Source organism: Ctenocephalides felis, unplaced genomic scaffold (genome assembly GCF_003426905.1).
Source record: "Ctenocephalides felis isolate EL2017-DRISC unplaced genomic scaffold, ASM342690v1 CF-g0.4_SCAFFOLD_03572, whole genome shotgun sequence".
NCBI lineage: Eukaryota > Metazoa > Arthropoda > Insecta > Siphonaptera > Pulicidae > Ctenocephalides > Ctenocephalides felis.
In genome coordinates, this window is record NW_020539726.1 from 20,654,010 (window position 1) to 20,672,734 (window position 18,725).

An 18,725-nucleotide genomic window follows, 5' to 3' on the forward strand; every position below is an offset into this window, starting at 1 on the left:
ACTTTGTAAGTACGTATGATTACTTTGTAAGTACAGATGATTTATTCAATTTATTTATCATTAATCATTTTGATTTAAATTGAAGATGATTAGAAAATGTTATTTTAGAAGCTGTGAAAATGTTTATATTTTCATACTAAGGTACTATATTTCTACAGCAAATACTTCACAATTAGAAAACTGCCTTCTATAAAACATGCGCCTTATCATTCATCGTGAAACTGTATCACATATAATTTCCAAATGAGATATTGTGTCTACAACGTAAAATTATGAACGCCAAAATTGTTTAAACTTTAATCCAGCTTGTGAAACTGTTATTTATGCCGCCAGATGTTCAACTATATGTGCTTTGTCCACTTCAGTAACACACGGCTTGTTAAGTAAAATTTATAAAGTCTTGACATGAGCACAAGAGGCGCATAATAATAAGGTATGTTTCAACGTTTGTCGCATTGTAATGAGTTATATAAATATAACAAGTTAATTTATCACAATCAAGAGCACTTGAACATTGCAGAATCTTGAATATCGCAACACTTATGCGGAATAAGGATATTTACATTCAGAACCAATGTAAATTCGCCTACTGGCGAAAGCGCGTTCAACAATCGGTTCATTTGCGAAAATTTTATAATGTGAACAGTATTGTTGACCGGATTAAATTTATTTATAAAGGTAAGTAGAAGTTCAGTATTATTTTAAACAATATTTGGGTTAACTCAGAACTCAACATCAAGCCGAAACAGGGTGATGGCATTGTCGGAACTATCATGAAAAAATAAAAAAAATATTTCTTGCATTTTAAAAAGTTTGAGCTTTTAAGTACAACCTAAAGCTTTGGTAAAACTGTGACTATTTTTTGGTTATTATGGTTAATTTTTCTTAATTTTATTCATTTAAACTTTGGATCCGTAACCGTAAATAAAATAAGACCAATAATAACAAAATTGCTCTGAGTTTTCTAGAATTTATACTATTTGATAAACTGTGGATTAAAAATTTTCGAAATTGTTCGACTTTGAAAAAACATCATTTGAAAAAATAGTCTAAAGGGTGTACTTTTTTACTAACCTATTAAAGTGAGAATGTGAAAACATCAAATTTCTCACTTTTTACTTTTTCCGCTGAGTTCTGCACTGCAAAACCTACGTACAGTATTAATGCATCCAAAGGGGCACGACCATTCATCACCGAGCTGAATTATTTCAATTCGATACAGTTTCAGCCTTTGAATCCTTGGTCCGGGACCGGAAAATTATCCTTAAGCTTTCGGAATATCCTGAAGCGAACGAGAGGGGACGCGCCGCAAAAGTAAGGACCTGAGAAACCCCATGATAACTGAATGGATGCTGTTAGACATCGATTTGGTAGATATATAGGTATTGGTTATTTGTTATTGGTAGTACAAATTATTTTTATTGTTAGTAAAAATAGTTTTTTAAACGGCAATCAGAACTATGTATTCTATGGTCTATGAACTGTGTTTGCTTTCGTCCATCCTAACCTAGCAATTATTTTCTAAAGTGCAACTCAAAGACCTATTAAATAGTGTATTTATACTATATATAATATACACGTAGGTATATACGTGCATGTAGGCGTATAGATGTTGCAGCAACGTCTACCAAACTCGATTTTTGACTTCAGATTGTATCGAAAAGCTATCACCTCAAGTAGCTATTTGATATTGTACTGCTTTATATCGAGCTGGTCGACTGGGATCGATAATTGGTCAAAATTAGTTTCGGAAGTGTCAAAATTAGTTTTGGAATAAATATGTCTATTCAATTAAAATTTAAAAGACTTTACTAATTTGTATTTAATAAATAATAAAATCTAATAATTATAATATATCACTAATAAACTTCTAAGATAGTTTAAAGTGTAATATTTATTTGACATCACATGGTATTTCTATTTGTAAACGGTTATAAAATGCTGATTCAATTATTTTTTTCAAAATTGGCTATTTGAATTTCGTGTTTGCCTTTAGAACAACAGATCCTTAATGAACTAAGACATTTTACTATACCTCAATCCATGCATATTAATATTAAGTACATTGTGAAATTTTCCACCAGCTGTCACACTATTATTTGGAATATTTGAATCTGAAACGATTCGCAACGCGCGTTAATATTAGGCGGGCCAAATGTTAACGCTTTTTTTGTATTTTTGGTACTTTTTATTGACGATCACGCCCTTATTCATGTTATACGTAATATCTCACTATAAAAAGTTTGCATATAATATTGCACTATGCAATTTCATTCAAAGATGTCGCATTAACTCGATTAAATTTGATTCATGTCTCTAACGGTAACTAAAAAGTTGTTAAATTGATAAATTTTTATAATTTTTAGTGAATTATTGGATGTTATTTAGTATTTCTATAAGCATTGTTTAGGTTATAACTTTGAAAATAATTTTGCATCTACTTAAAAAAATATATAAAATGAGTTTTGTAACAATTTTATCGGAGTTAGATAGACTTTGTTAGATGTAACAACTCTATCGAATGCTTTTTAACTAAATAAAGTTAATTAAATTTTTCATGATCACATAATTCCATAAATAAGCATAGCAGACTCATGGGTTTTCTAACAAAAAAACTTAAATGCAATGAAACAAATAAACTATGTATTTTGGAGAGCAGTTCCTAATAAGGCCCCGGTATAGAGGTCTATCATTATATTTGACTGATTTTGATACCAGTTCAGTATTTGATTTTTAATTTATTTGCAATCACGGTAATTTCATTTAGTTTCTATAACTATTTTCGTTAGAAAAAAACTTCATTTGCTTTAATTACAAAGCTAACAAAAACTTATCATATAGAAACCCTACATTTTTATGGTGCATAGAGAAACTATTACTTTTTTCGATACATAGTATATATATCCCTTCATCAATTTCAAAATTAATTTTACAGTCCCATAGTCAATGCCGAGCAATAACATTGCATCTCAGAACTGAGTTAATGTAAATTCTTTTAGACTTTTCAAATTAAAGAAATAACTTGGCTTAACTTTTATACTTATGACGAATCGGGATTTCGAATCATTGAGGGTAATGCTTTAGGGTGGAATGCGAGATTTTTTTTATTGCGATAATGAATACGATCGAAAATTTTAGGGTTGCTGAAAAAAGAACCAAAAATTGGGGAAAAAATTTGCTTTTTTATAACTTAATATAAAAATAAAACTTTTAGAACGATAAACAAATACTTGTTTAAAAAATGTCATTCGAATGAGTAGTGATTCTAATAATGCTAAAATAGTTTTTTTAATATATATTTAGTAGCGTGGTGTGTTGGAAGAAATTTGGATCATCTTGAAATTAAACACGAAGGCATACAAAAATATGCTTTTACCAGACAGGTAATATAATTATGCACCTTACCAAGCCCCAATATAAGTTAAATAATGAAATTTAACACAGTTTATTTAATTATCCAATGAACATTATAATTTCATATACAAAAAAATTTCTGTGTATTCTACACGTTCAATACTAGATGACTTGGCTTTTATATCAATCACTATTAACGATCCATTGATACATAATACCAATATATCTATTCAAACATTATAAAAACTCAATTCATGGACATCCCCTTCGAAAAAATACCATCTAATTTAATAAAACGTGAAAACTTCGATATCTCACGCCGTGTTATGTTGCGCATGGCATGGTCAATAATTAAAAGTCATGTAAATTTTTTTGATGATTCACGAAAGTCGTTGGTAATAAAAATTACAAATATTTCCAATGATCATCAAAATGATTGACAATGTGGGTCCGATTCTACGCTGGGGATAAACGCTTTGTACTTTACTGTTTGACTAATTCAACATGTCGTTTATTAGGAGAAGGGCTAAGAGTGATAATGTAAAATTTAGTAGGAGAGTTGGTTGGTAGATCCTTCTTTAATACAAAATACAGAAAAATTTGCAACATTAGTTTTCTTGATAGTCACATAGTCAAGATTTACAATGAGTCTAACTTTATGTAACTAATGGGCCGATTCTGCCGTACAACAGAACAATGTTATGGCAAGGCCATGTCACGCTTCAACTTGCATCCAATTTACTAAATTATATTAAATAATGTCAAAATATCATGTATTTGCTGTACGTTCATGCGTTTTACACATAAACTGCAACGTCACTCGTATGTTATGAAGCTGGGTCGGAAAGACCATGTTATCTAGAATCGTCTTTTGACATTTGCGCGGTTTCTAGGTTAGGTTTTCTATCTGACAAACTGAAAAAAAAATCCTGACTGCATAGAAACCACATGGCTTTTGACACTATTTAGAACGATTGGTATGGGAAGTTTTACATAACATAGCCTTGCCATAACATTAGACTGTTGTGCGGCAGCATCGGTCCATATTTACAAACATTCATACAAACTAAAGCGTTTACACTAAATGATTTCAAAAAACATTAGAGTCCGGAAAATTTTATTTTCTAATTCAGAGTCATCTTATGTTGTTTAGTTTTGAATTTTCTATTTTCACAATTTTTATATAGTTCTTTCTAAGGTTTGCACCTAGGTTGTTGTGAAATAATGCAATTCGTGCTGCTTTGATAAATAACCAAAGTACATGGCTAAAGCGCCAATGCGGAAGTGCACACAAATCGCGTTCTATACCAAATAAATAGAATAGTGATTGTCCATCAAATTTAGTGAGTCTTAAGAGAGAGTCTAATCTAGTGATGTCTTAAGAGAGTAGTCTAGAGTAGTTTTAGAATATCTTAAGAGAAGATTATGTCTGTCGGAATTTGTAATAAGAAGAAATAAATAAAGTGTATTAGAAGTGTATTAGAAGTATATTAGAAGCAAGAAGCATATCTCTTTCAGCTAATATCTTACTGAAAGGGCCCACTATTCCGAAAAGACCTATTTAAAGGATCTACTGTAGTTACCACTGATCTGGATTGTGAATCAACCAACATTGGACTCCAACCCATACCAATAACCCCTAACAACAATATTTCATTTTAAGGAAAGTGGATAGAACGACTAGACATGAATCAGAAGTCCGAGAATCGATCCTACTTCGAGCAGCCTCTTGCCAAGCAGAGGTAACAACGATATTTATTTGGAAATATATAGAATAATGTTTTCAAGTAAAAATAGTCCTGATTCTGCATTGCTGCATCACAAAAACATTTGTCCTATTACTGAAATTGTAATAATAATCCATCACATATAGATGTGACAACTGCTCGGGTTGCCATCAACTATTATTAAGTCAAATATCCCCCAAACACGACTTGGTCTTTTAGCATGCTTATCATTCGGTATTGCTCAAATTAGCCCAACAGCTTATAAAACTCTTAAGCTCTAATTGTCGTTGAAAAAAATATCAATAAAAAAATAATTTCCTTCAAAATATCTTTATATATTGGCATTCTTGATAATAACAAAATGGACTATTCAATTTTTTAAGATTTTTGAATCATCCTTGGTTGGATCAAGTGAAGTACGAATTATATGTCAAGCTCTCAGATTATTTTATCAATGACACCATATCCTTCAATGATGACTTGGTGTTTTAGCATGCTCATCATTCGGTATTGCTTATGACTAAGCATTAGTCACAAAATTCGAAGCGTGCGCATATTTTCATGCAAGTCAGATTTTAATAGCATTTATGTACGTTGTGTTCAATTTATCGCCAAATTAAATCACAGGCATATTAATGGTGCGTGTAATGCATTTGGACGCATCAGTTTATTGATTGGAGGCGGGTTAATATATTGAGCGAGTTATGTTTTGGAAATCGCACGCGAAAAGTTAATTGCCTATAAAAGTGCTCTGCTTTATGATGTGCATTATGCTGGTCAAGGCATAAAATTGTAACATATTTACTAAAATGCAGGTGTTAATATTTTAAAATTAACAATAAATTGGAACATTTGTAAATTTTTACATTTACATTTATACATTTAAAAAATATTTACATTTTTCTTGGAAATATAAATAAATTTTGATAAAAATTAGTACATAGTGCATATAATTGGGACCAAAAAAGAAACTTTTTTACAATCGACAAGAAAAAATTAAAATGATTGCTCTAAACATCTAATCACTTCAATACCATGCATGTTAAAATACTGATGATAACTTATTCAACCAGTAACTGTGATTGACGAATATTCTCGTCTTGAAGAAGTAGCAGAATTTTGAGTATTGATGAGTATATTCATCATGCGTTTAAAACAAAGACCATTTGCTATTTAAATGGAAAATTTTGGAAAAAACAGATAATTCTGAAACTGAACTTCCCAAAATGTGGAATTTATGTACTTATCTATAGTGGGCACAAAATCGTGCCTTAAGGAAAATTGCTGGAACTTCCCGTACCGTAATTCGAGTAAAATTTATATTGGAGAAGTTTTGAATGTTCGAGAAGTTTTGAATGTTTACAATTAGAATGAAGGACGTCATTTCATATTTCTAAGAATTATATAATCTGAATTGCAAAGTTAAAATTATTTATTTCAAGTATATATGTGAGCATTAGAGTTTTAGCTACAATTAAAATTAAAATCTGAATGATTTTCGATATTTAAAATTTAGTTTGAAGATTAAAAAAATTTTTTTTTTAAATTTCTGTTTTCTCCAAAAATAACCTTGCACTTTCTGCTATTAATTTCCCAATTTTGGTTTGTATTTTGGTCTTTGCCAAAAACTATTCAGCAGTCTTGCTGTCAACACGAATCGAATGCATTTTGAATCGATTTAATCGGATGTTCCTTTTTCAAAATAACCAAATACCCATTTTCAGCAATATTTTATAAAAAAAAGTTTAAAAAATATATAAAATTCAAAAACCTAAATGCTTTGAGCACATCAACGTTAATTTTTTTACGTTAACCATATTTTTTGAAGTCAAAAGCAGGACGGCAATTTTTAGGTCAGGGGGGGGAGTAATAGTTTTTTATATAAATCAATTTTTTAAAAACAGAATTGAGGACTTTGAGTAAGAACTTTATTAATCGATTATACGTAATACTATTTATCTATGATGTAATATCTATTTTTTGCGATCCTAATTTTTTCGCATTTGAGTCATGTATAAAATTCTATTCAATTTCTTCATGATTAATTTTCAAAAAAAAATTGCACTTGTTCGTTAATAATTTTTGTAAATTTATCTAGTAATTTTCGAAAAACCGGGACAATCAGAGATAAAAGTTCTAACTCCAGGACAAAAATTGCTTTTAGAAAAAAACCGGAACATAAGTAAAATTTAGGACTATCTCAGCCAAACCAAGACGTATGGTTACCTCATTGTTAATTGAATAAGAACAAAGTTTTTGATTATAAATATTTGAATATGAGCGGAAGATTTCTTAACTCCAACTAAAATATCAATAAACCACGTAGAATAAAATTCAACTGAAGTACAGTGCAAATTCAATGGCACGATGGTAAGCACATCTAACGGCAGCCTGATTTTGATCTGAACTAAGTTATTTTCGAGGTATTCAGGATAATTTGTAGATTTCAAATATGTTTCTATGTCAACAGCAATCAAACTTATCTACAAAAACTTATGGTTTATAAAAAATTAAAAACAAAATGTACTGAAATTAAGTTACTGAAATAAAGCTGATATAATCACTTTATTGTTTACTGAATAAGGCTCAATGTTTGATTACAAATATTTTGTAGATTATAAAAGTCAGAAAAAAATTTCAATCCCAACTAATATATCAATAAACCACGTAAAAATGCAGAATGAAATCCTCCAACCTAGGTTCAGTGCAAATCCCAAGGCACGGTGGCGAGCACAGCTAACGGAAGTCGGTTGCCTGGAAGCGGCCGCAAAGGCGAGAGAGAGGGTCCGCGGTGACGGAAGGCGCGGCGGCTGCCATCGAGTGTGCATTATGCTTTGATTTATGTGTCGGAAAACACTTCCGGAACGTAATCAGGACAGGTTCTCGTTATTGTGCATTGAATTTTATAATAATAATATTTAAGGATATTGATGCATTGAATTTTATATTGTCATTCATAATTACCTAAGATCACCGATTTTTATGAAACTCTTTTTCACGATAGATATCATGGTCTTATAGATCATACTGAAAGATCATACGAAAATTGAATTTTGTGGTTTTCATATTAAAGGATATTGATGCATGGAATTTTATATTGTCATAATTACTAAAAATAACCTTAAAATATATTTGCTAGCTGATGATCGTATAAATATAAAACTATGATGTTTAACATGCTAATATAAATATTTTTATTATTATTATATATACCTATTTTTATGAAACTGTTTTTCACGATAGATATCATGGGTAGATCATACTGAAAAATCATACGAAAATTGAATTTTGTGGTTTTCATATTAAAAAATATTAAAGCGTTGAATTTTATATTGTCATAATTACCAAAAATGTTCTAACCCCAAAATATGTTTGCTAGCTGATGATCATATAAATATAGAACTATGACTATGATATAATTGTTTTCATTATTATTATTATACATACCGATTTTTATAAAACTTTTTTGCACGATAGATATCATGGTCTTATAGATCATACTAAAAAATCATACAGAAATTGAATTTTGTGATTCTCATATTAAAGGATATTGATGCATTGAATTTTATATTATCATAATTACCAAAAATCATTTAGCCTCAAAATATATTTGCTAGCTAATGATCGTATAAATATAAAACTATGACGTTTTGATAGTCTAATATAAAATGTTATAAACGAAAATTGATTTTTTTGGTTCTAATGTTAAAGGATAATGATGCATTGAATTTTATATTGTCATAATTACCAAAAGTCATTTAGCCCCAAAATTTGCTAGCTGATGATCGTATAAATATAAAACTATGACGTTTTGACAGTCTAATATAAATATTTTCATTATTATTATACATACCGGTTTCTATGAAAATTTGTGCACCATAGATATCATGGTCTTATAGATCATACTGAAAGATCATACAAAACTTGAATTTTGTGGTTCTAATATTGAAGGATATTGATGCATTGAATTTTTTATTGTCATAATCACCAAAATTCATTTAGCCCCAAAATATATTTGCTAGCTGATGATCGTATAAATATAAAACTATGACGTTTAGCAGGCAAATATAAATATTTTTATTATTATTATACATACCGATGTTTATGAAACTGTTTTTCACGATAGATATCATAGTCTTATAGATCATACTGAAAGGTCATACAAAAATTGAATTTTGTGGTTCTCATAAACGGTATTGATGCATTGATTTTATATTATCATAATTATTAAACATTTTCTAATCCCAAAATATGTTTTCTAGCTGATCATCGTATAAATACAGAACTATGATGTTTCGACAGGCTAATATAAATGTTTTCATTATGAATGTATATACCAATTTTTACGAAACTTTTGTGCACGATAGATATCATGATCTTATAGATCCTACTGAAAGATCATACGAAAATTGATTTTTGTGGTTCTAATGTTAAAGGATAATGATGCATTGAATTTTATATTGTCATGATTACCAAAAGTCATTTAGCCCCGAAATTTGCTAGCTTATGATCGTATAAATATAAAATTATAACGTTTTGACAGTCTAATATAAATGTTTTCATTATTATTATACATACCGATTTTTACGAAACTTATTTGCACGATAGATATCATGGTCTTATAGATCATACTGAAAGATAATACGAAAAAAAATTTTGTGGTTCTCATATTAAACGGTATCGATGCATTGAATTTCATATTGTCATAATTATTAAAAATGTTCTAACCTCAAAATATGTTTTCTAGCTGATGATCGTATAAATATAGAACTATGACGTTTCGACAGGATAAATGTTTTCATTATCAATATTTATATTTATACCAATTTTTATGAAACTTTTTCTTACGATAAATATCATAGTCTTATAAATCATACTGAAATGTACGGCTTTACGACAAGTAGTTTATATATATCCATAGGTTAATTTTAAAACTTCATCAAATTTTGAAAAAATATAGTCAATTTTTTTTTGTCAAAAGTTGCTTTTATGATGTGAATGTCGAACATTGTCAATTCATTAAAATGTGGAATAATAAACTACTGTTTTAGGACATACCAGCACGTGTCTGTGCTGAATGGGTTTGCGCTTCATTGCTAATGTATATATTATACTACATATATTAGTAATTGAACTTTAACACATATGTAATGCATGAATCGAGCAATTGAACAATAAAATTTAGATCTCCAATTATATGGTAAAATTACATATTAAATTGTAAAATTGTTTTTAAATATTAATGTTATGTAAACAAGTAAATTTAAAAAAAAAACAGAAGTTTGAAAAAATATTACAGAACCACGTTAGTATGTATTCAGATTTTCATTTAATAATGAATTGAAAATATTCTACTTATGTATATGAAATAGTTAATGGCATATGCAATACTTATATATAAAAAAATTAAGATACCCAAATTAGTTAGTAGTTATTACAATGTGTCTAGCTATAAAAAACAAAAAAAACTGCACAAGGGCCAGTCTGAGCCTTAATTAGAAAATCACTGGAATGATATACATATATTCATTTTGAACTTGATTTATTAGCTTTATTTTAATTATATCAAAATATTTTTGATTGAAAATTATAATATCTATAAATATATTTATTGTATTTAGACCATCGTTTACTTTTTTTGTTGGCAAACTTAGATATTTTAATTTTAATTTCTCTTTTTTTTTTAACTGTAGCTCGCACAACAAAAAATATTGCAACCAATAGAACCTAAAAACCTTTTAAGCGTCAAAGAAGCACAATTTGAATACAGAATTTTTGCTAACATTACAAAAACCCAAAACGAAAATTGTGCAATTAACGTTCTTGTGCAATATCTGACAAAAGAGGAGACCCTTTCATACGGTCATTTGATAAATTAGAAGTAATATTTATCGCTCCAATTAAAGTTATTCGGGCAACCCAATGTTTAATGTATACTTTCACAAAAGACAAAACACGCAATAAATTTTGCGAATCAGTGTAAGCAATCTAGACGTACGGTAGATTAACCGCCGAACGCATAAGTTTCCGCACAACCGAAATAATTTCACATCTTTTTTGCCAGAACAAAATAATACCGGGCATTATTCCTATCGCAGCATATGTTCCTGTGAAATGTGTTGTAAAGAAAATGCCAGATTAGGGTAATTTTGCGTCATCCGTGCCCGTGCGCAATATAAATTAATCAAAAAAGAGGAAAAGGAAAATCACATGAGAGCTGAACAGATGAAAATTAGACCCTTCACTTAGTATTTCAAATATTTCTAACTAAAGTCTACCTATTAGATCTGAACTAAACTAGTTGGTTTGGTATTTAGCCTTGAGGCAAGTTACATGAACTTCCCGATATGTGTAAATAATTGACCTAATTAATAAAATATAAATTAATTTATGAGTAATTAAAAGTATTCCGAGTGTATTTATTACACATAATTAAAAACGAACAAACACGTTAACCCGGAGTATTTTATAAAAGCAAATTTTCAAACATCAATAATTTTTATAATTGAACCAGTTTTTGTAGGGATTTAATAATTTAGCATGTTCATTAAGACCAAGTACTCTATCGTTATACCAAGTGAGTGAATCGTCTAATTTTAATTTTAACAAACGTCAAAAAACTACTCATTTTCTCAAACTTTGATGATTTTTTAAAATTAAACTACTTGTCGTAAGGCCGTAATATTACAGTAAGTTCTGTAAGACCATGATATATATCGCTAAAAAAAATTCCATAAAAATCGGCTTAAATTTTTTTCAACAGTTAATTACAAGAAAACGGCTCGGTAGATTTTCAACTAAAACTAATCAGTATCATTCCCAACAAATATCTTTGGAACAGTTTTTGATTTTTTAAAATCGGTTCGGTAGGATGAGCTTAAATGTAGACGAAAAGTTTAACACTTTTTTCCACATTTCGAAGAAACGGCTCGGCCGATCGTCGCACAAAACTGACAAACGATAGTCCTCATCGAAATACATCAAACGGTTTTTAAATTTCTGAAATCGGTTCAGGCGTTTTTGAGAAAACGTCGATGAAAGGTCTAATTTTGACAAAGGCCAAAAAAACGATACCAATTTTTGCAAACTTTGACGAATTTTCAAAGTTAAACCAATTGCCGTAGGGCCGTAATATTTTAGTATGATCTAGGAGACTATAGTATCTACCGTCAAAAAAATAATAACAAAAATCGCCGAAAAAATTTTTTTAACACTTTATTACAAGAAAACGGCCCGACCGATCTTTACCAAAAACTAATCAGCACGATTTCCAATCAATATCTTTCGAACGGTTCTTGAATTTTCTTAATCGGTTCAGAATTGCGGGCTAAAACGTAGACGAAATTTTTTTCACTTTTCTGCTTTTTATAAAGAAACGTCTCGGCCGATCGTCCCACAAAACTAACAAACGATAGTCCTCGTCGAGATACGAGGTCTGTTCAAAAAGTACCCTTAATTTTCGTTTTTTCAAAAAAATATTTATTTATTCGTCTACATTAATAATAATAATAAAGTAGTCCCCCCCAGATATAATACACTTATGCCAGCGTTTTTTCCAATTTTCGAAGCACCCTTGATATTCACTTTTTGATATGTCCTTGAGCACTCTCAGCGATTTTCTTCAATCGAGGAAAACCGCCGTCCTTTCATGGGTCTCTTCAACTTTGGGAATAGGAAAAAGTCACACGGAGCCATATCTGGTGAATTTTTGCACTTTGCAACACTTTATTTTATTTTTTACGCAAAATTTAATACAAATTCTTTGACTTTTCAATTCTTCCATTGTAAAAATCGCCGAGCTCAGAAAAACACGTCGAACCTTAGCGACTACCACAGACAAAGTAAACAGTGAATACAGCTGAAAATTTCATCATACTTTAGGGGCATGTATACCAACACAATAAAAAAAAAATTTTGACAATCAGACACTCCAGACCCGCGAAATTTAATTATTAGTAATTCCGGGTACTTTTTGAACACACATCGTACATCGAATGGCTTTTAAATTTTTTAAATTGGCCCAGTCGTTTTCGAGAAAACGTCGATTTACGGCAAAAAATCTGTTCACACACACACGCACACGCACACGCACACGCACACACACACACACACACACACACACACATACTTTTTCCAAATTTGATCTCATTCGATTCAGAATGGCTTGAAACGTCGAGAAAACATAAAATTAGCGAATCGGATTTTTTTATGAAAACATAAACTTCTCCTTCGGGAAGTTAAAAATTGAACTAAAAAATTGAATCCAATGTAGATGGTGCTGCTGTAATGTATGATTGTTGGTAAGAATGATGGTATGAATCTAATAAATTTATTCATAGATTTATTTATTGACTTTTCTAGACATGTTAGATCAGAACTAAATAATTAAACACATAAGGAATTAAAAATTAAAAATTTTTGCTATAAAAAGATGGTGCTCTTGTATTCTATGAATGTTGGTTTGAATGATTGTATGGATCTATATAAGATTACTGTGGATAGATGATATAGATAAGGGTTGTTAACGTCGAATGATATAAATAGAGATCATAACCAGAAGAAACCATTAGTGTAATTAGAGTTAATAAATTTGTAAACTAGTGGTGAATGGCATCGTGCCTTGAGGCAAATTGCTGGAACTTTGCGTCCCGTAACGAAATATTCGAGGAATAATAAATGTTTTTATACCGGTTGTTATGAATACTGTAACTGTCATTATTTTTTTTTATAGACAAAGTATAAGAGCTTATAAATTGGACAATAGATAACGTTTATATACGCATTACAGAAAAGTAAACTAGCTGTAAGTGGAATTCTGTCTTGAGGCAATTATGGCATCGTGCCTTGAGGCAAATTGCTGGAACTTCCCGCACCGTAACGAAATGTTCGAGGAATATTGAATGTTTTCAAATAGATTATTATAAATATAGTAACATTGTCTAATATTTATAAGAATTATATAAACCGAATTGCAGAGTTGAAATTATTTCTAAAGTATATTAGAACTATAGTCAGAATTAAAATAAAATCTGAAATATTTTCGATATACAAAATACTAAAAAAAAAAAAAAAAAAAAAAAAAAAAAAAAATTGGAACAAAATTTTTTTTTCCAAAATCAATTATTTGTTAAGACAAGCAGAAAGTTCTTTGAATCTTTTAAATCGGACGCTTAGTTCTCTCAAAAACTGCCATTTTTTACATATTTAGCTCCGTATCTTCGAAATGGCTGGGCCTGCCTTTGCCAAAAACTAATAAACACTTCTCCCAATCATTACTAATTGAATGTTTTTTAGATCATTCAAATCGGATACTCCGTTCGCTCAAAAATTCGATTTCTATTTTCTGCACTCTTTGCTCCGTATCTCCGAAACGGCTGGACCTGCCTTTGTCAAAAACTAATCAGCTCTTTTCCCAATCAATAGGAATCGAATGTTTTTTGAACCATTCAAATCGGTTGATCCGTGCGCCCTAAAACGTGACTGGAAATTTGTATCCACACATACATACACACACACACACACACACACACACACACACACACATCCATTTTTTCTGAGGTATGCCAAAACGTTCAGAAACCTTCAAAACGTCGAGAAATGTAAAAATTTTCAATTCCGATTTTCGGCCCATTACAATAACTTACCCTACGGGAAGTTAATAAACTAAAATTCGGATTTAAAAAAATTATATAAAATGAATTGCAAAGTTATTTTTTCATTTCCAGTATATAAGTGATAATTAAAACTTTAGCTAGGATCTATATTCTATATTCAATCGGATACTTAGTTCTCTCAAAAACTGCCATTTTTTTAATATTTAGCTCTATATGTTCGAAATGGCTGTTCAATCAAACTTCGTGTCCTCAAAAATTTTGATTTCTATTTTCTGCACTCTTTGCTCCGTATCTCCGAAATGGACCTGCCTTTGTCAAAAACTAGTTACCACATCTCCCTATTAATTGGAATCGAATTTCGAAATCGAATCCATTCAAATCGGTTGATCTGTGGGTCTGAAAATGTAGACGAAAAATTGTATCCATATTTACATACATACACACACATCAATTTTTTCTGAGGTATGCCAAAATGTTCAGAAACCTTCAAAACGTGAAGAAATGCAAAAATTTTCAATTTTGATTTTTGGACTGTTACAATAACTTACCCTACGGAAAGTTAAAAATAAAAAAAAAGTATTATAAAATTATAAAATATAAAGAAATATTCTGAACGTACTCTTTGAAAAAAAAATCACCAGGTTTGAAACCATCGTATTTTATGTAGTTCAACTTTAGGCAGACAGGTTGGTATAATAACGATAAACGATTTAAAAAATGAGCAATAATGTTTTACAAATTATACTGACAATAATACGAAGATAAGCAGTGAGCAATATTTTTTCAAAAATATACTGACAATAAAGCAAAAATTATCATTTACCAATAAATTCACAAATCTACTGACAATGAAATAAAAGTTTGCAATGAACAGTAATTTTTTACTGATCTATCTAGTAAAGACAAATTGAAGGCACTCATCCAAAGCAGATATCAATGTGAATCAGAAAATTCACAATTTTATAAAATAATATAATATGTTTTTTCTTTCATTTTCTTAGAGAAAAAAAAAACAGGTGAAAATAAGCAAAATAACGCCCAGCTTTCATTCTATCATCACACTGGCAACTGCGTTTAATGTCCTAGTTTGTAAAAAAATGAGCTCACATTTAAAAATCTTTGAGGTTTATTCTGGCGATTAATCAACTTGCTTCGTCCCTATCAGTTTTTGCCGTTTGATGGCTGATATTCGCAGAAGAGCCGAAATGCTCGGGAAGCTTTTGCAAGATTAAATATTGAATGCAATTCCCTGGAGCGACGCTTACGTTTGAATCTTTTTAGCGCTGAAATAATACAGACTTCGAAATCATTCGAAAGATAAATTTTTATTGAATCTCTCGCTTTTTCGATATTCCAACGGTATAAAAATCGATGTATTTGTAGAGAATTTAATTTGGAAGGTGAAATGATTAGATTTGACGAATTTAAAAGAAGAGTTGTTTCTTTCATTCTTCTTAAAATTAATAATATTTAGTAAATTCATAACATAATAGCATGTATTGCATAGCAAACATACTATTTGAATTTCGAAAATTGAACAACTAAAATGTTATAAATTATTGTTGGCTAGAAATATTACGAAGCAATCATGCGTTCAAACTTTTTCATTTTAAAAGTGATTTTTATTAAAAATTTTTATTTATATGTAATATTTACTTATTTACAAAATAATTACAAATTATTTACAAAACACTCGGATGTGAACTTCTCTTAAATTTACTGTAACATGATGGTGATACTTTGGTTCTCTCAATTTTAAGTTGATTCCGTAATTGGTTTGACATTTTGGTGAGATTTGAGAACTAATCTATTTATAAACTATAAATTCATATTTGTGAGTAAATTGTCAATAAAGCCTGATCTATTATTGATATATATATATTACTAAAACCCAATTTTTGGTAAAAAGTCACGCATAAAATCGATCTACAAACAGAATATTGACGTGACATTTAGGAGGCAATTGTGATTATAGGGGCAAGTGGGAAAGTTAAAGTGTAACTATTCCATTTATCTTGATTGCATATTTTTATAGTCAATATGTTTAGAGGATAGTAAAATTCATTTAGTATTATAAGACAACAATGTGAAAACACCAGCTATAAAAAGTGATTACATTTTATATCTTATATTTTCCTTGATATACCCCCTCCCCCAAACGGTTTTCTAAAATATTTGGGACAATTATTATAATTTCTATAATACTGATGATTTGATTGGATGAAATCTATACAAGAATTATATTAAATGTATTTTTAAGTGAAAACCGACGTAACTGCTCCTTGATATCAAGCTGTTCAAAGCGGTCATCGAATCTGGAACTTCTGATTTGAAATCCATGATAGCCTCGATCACTAGGCCACATTTTTTAAAATTCATTTGGATCTTTCAAAAATATTCATGATTTTTTTCAAACATGTTCAATAATGTTATCAACATGTTTTAATCTAAACATAAACGGACGTATTTGAATATAGAATGATTCTATTGTTCAACTTTCGTTGATCGACAATAGTAAGGTGTTAATCAATTATCATATTTTGAAGCTTGAAGATTTGACTCTCAACATATTGAAACAACAAAATTAATGCCTAAGGATGTTTCACAGGAGTAATAAACCTTTGTCCATTATCCATTTTATATGCATTATTAGCTTTTGATCACTTCATTACATTGAACTGTGCACTGCACCAAATATGAGAAGCATGATATTTTCTAATCCAAAACATTTTTCGGATTGGAGATATAAGTTAAAATTTTGATTACTGGAGAACCAACAAGTATAATCATTTTGGTTGAAGCCTTTATTTGTGAAATTTCATCATAAGTAATGAATTAATAATTGTTTATACATTAAAAGCTTCAATTTATCAAAAGCCAACATTTGGATCATATTCATTCATTTAAAATATAAACTATGGGACCGATTCTGCCACACAACAGACGAATGTTATGGCAAGACTATGTCATGAAAAACCTTCCATACTAAATATTGACAAAAACCATGTGGTTGCTGTGCAGTCAGGCGTTTCTCTCAGGTTGTCAGATAGGAAACTTAATCTAGAAACCGCACGAATGTAAAAAACGATCTTAGACAGGGACTTTCTAACCCAGCTTTATAACATACAAGTGACGTTGCATTTTATGTGTAAAACGCCTGAATGCATAGCAAATACATAACATTTTGACAGTATTCAGTATGATTCAGTAGCAAATGTATGGAAGATAGAGCGTAACATGGCCTTGCCAAAACAATTGTCTGTTGTGAGGCAGAATCGGGTCATATATCTCAAATCTGTATATATTTAGAATATAACAAAAACAGTATTACTTGAATTATATTAATTGAAAAAATACGATATAATATTTATGTACCTCCTGTGTGTGAGTGATCAAAGAACTATGAATATACCATAGTTTTGATAAAAAATATTTAAAAAACGAGCATTCAACAGAATACTATGCTTGGCTATAAAAGCAAATATAAAACTATCAATGAATGACATTTATTTATTGAAACAAGGTTTACCTCCTCTGTCAATAAATCAGTCGACAAAACAAATAACAACTCAATATAGCTTATCAAATGCGACGAGCATCCAAAACCCTTGAAAAAGCTTGTTTTTCGATAACATTACATGACAAGCGAATGAATCAAACATATGCAAAAATATTCATATGTACTACATTGTCGACTGTATAAACGCGATGCAGTATCCGAACAAACGAGAATTTGTTAATTTGAACAGAAAATAAAAAAAATATATTGGTAGGAATAAAATTATATAAAACACAATGACATGGCAAGTTGAGTTTACTAGGTTATGAATATGAAACAGGCGTCCCTGATGTTCGAGTTTTTTTTTTGTTAGGAGTTTATTGAGTTAACATCGGATTTTACACAGTGATCGACCAACCGAATATCCATATCATTTGGGAGATTGTGAAATAAATTTATGTAGTACAAAAATGCAATTTGTAATATCACAATGAAAGTATAAAAGAGAGGCTAAATGACCACACAAGATCT